This window comes from Frankliniella occidentalis, unplaced genomic scaffold, assembly GCF_000697945.3.
Source record: "Frankliniella occidentalis isolate FOCC.00 unplaced genomic scaffold, Focc_3.1 Scaffold53, whole genome shotgun sequence".
Lineage (NCBI taxonomy): Eukaryota > Metazoa > Arthropoda > Insecta > Thysanoptera > Thripidae > Frankliniella > Frankliniella occidentalis.
Window position 1 is genome coordinate 357,293 of NW_026267183.1, and position 2,130 is coordinate 359,422.

The following is a 2,130-nucleotide window of genomic DNA, read 5'->3' on the forward strand; positions in this document are numbered from 1 at the left end:
GGGGGCTGAGCGTGTTGGCGGGATCCCGCGAAGCACCAAAGCACAGCACAGCAGCATCCCGACAACACGGTGATTCACTCCGCGATACCACGATGGCCCGGCGAGATGACCCGGCCGCAGCAGGGAGGGCAGCAGGCTGACGGAGTAGCTCCGAGCCGGGGCGCCAGCAAGTCGGGCAGATGGTAAAATACATCGGCATACACACCACTTCAATAACCGAACTATGCGAATTTTCGCCAGCTGCTCTGCTCGCTCTGCGGATTTCACGACCGTCGGAGCTTGTGCGCTGCTTATGAGTCACCGAAAGTCGTTGACAGCGCAGTGTAGTTTTCCGAGCGGTGTCCAGTCCAGGCGTCGTGAATCACACACACACACACACGCACGCACGCTTGTATGCCCCGTGCCCCGCGGCCAGGTGTGAGAGGGAGGGGGGGGGGGGGACTATCGGGCCGAGGCTCGCGCGATATGGAGCTCCGGTGGAGCTCGCGGCGATCAGCCGAGCCGAACCGGACACCTCACGCAACCCCCGCTAACTCAATGTTAAAGCTTTGTCGCTTATCTCCGCGCGGCTTCCATTACTGCCACCTTTTGGACAGCGAAATTCCCAACTTTTGTCCCGCACTCCGAAACGAAATTTCCCGCACGAATTCCGAAGTGAAAATATTTTGCGGCCACCGGGCGGAGTTGACCCCACGACTACCGGGCCCGGGGCCCGCTCGGTACCACGGCGCTGCCGATGTGCTCATGTTTTAGTTCGGAGCCGAGGGATCAGTTTCTGCTCAGATCGGCTGCTTTCAAGTGTGCCAACGATTAAACGCAAAAAGGGCCGGATATGGCATCCAATTATCTATCTCTGCATTTCTGACCTTTTGCTAACAAATGGAATATGTTATTCCACACACGCGTCATCTGTTGGAGTGCTAATCTAGCAGTTTGAAACTAGCCCATCACGACAACCGACCCGACAAATTTTTATGCTAAAAACTGGCAGTACGGGAGGCCGTGCCAGGTGAGGAGGGGGGGGGGGGAGGACGAGGTAGCAAGCGGCCGGAAACGCCTATTAGAGTTGACAGGGGTTGACTTCACGGGCACGGGACACGTATGACAGCGCTGGTGGACTAGTGCAAACAACATAGGTTGCGAAGAGTCACAAAGAAAATTATGCATTACCTTGTTGTGACGGGGCAATAAATTTGCGCCGAAAGGAAACGAAACGCCAATGGGCTGTAAAGTCTAACTTATAGGCTTTTATTTTTATTTTGACTGGAATTGTATTCCCTCTTCCACACCCAGAAAACCGTTTCTTTGAATTAAAGAAATTTTATTTAATTCAACGAAAATTTCGTGCCAGAAACCAAAGAAATCTTTTTCGTTCATATAACGATAAACTTTCTTTCACTCAACGAAAGTTTTCTCAGATTGAACAAATTTTCGTAGAGATGAAGAAATTTTTCTTTAAATCAACGAAAATATCGTCAGTTCGTGATTTCGTTAAGTCAAAGTTACGGTCTTCTGGGTGCAGGCACTTACTTACTCCACAAACTACAGGCATTTCTTGCTAGTGTATAAGAGTTGCGGTTCTGGCTCAGACCTCCTATGGCCGGCACACCGATAGGGTTAACCGTCCGCAAGCATTACACCCTGTCCCGCTCTCCTTACTCGCGGTTAAGCGGGAGTGGGCTGTTGGTTCGGGAATCCCAGTCACCCATGGTCCACAATGCTGCGAACGGCGCTACGGCGATGTCGTTGAAGTCGTTGAAATGGGGCGGTTAAGGTGAGCCGAAAACGGCCGGACTGAACACCAGTCCCTACCAACGTCAACAACGTCAACCCGACAACCACCTAACCTAGTAAAGCAGCAATTATTTTATTTTACTCTCAAACAGTCCGAAAAAAATATGGTCCAGGCCAGGGGTTTTCAACCGGCGGGGTTTCGACGACGCTCATGAATGGGGTGACGATAATGTATTTCCTCCTCTCTGTTTTCCGCACAACAACGCCGGTCGCCCAGCTCCACTTGTGAGGGCGCTTGAGGCCTGAAAGCGCACAACCGCGGTGATCTCCATTTCCGGCGCCGTGCCTTCGCTCTCTCTCTCTCTCTCCCTCTCTCTCTCTCTCTCTCTCTCTCTC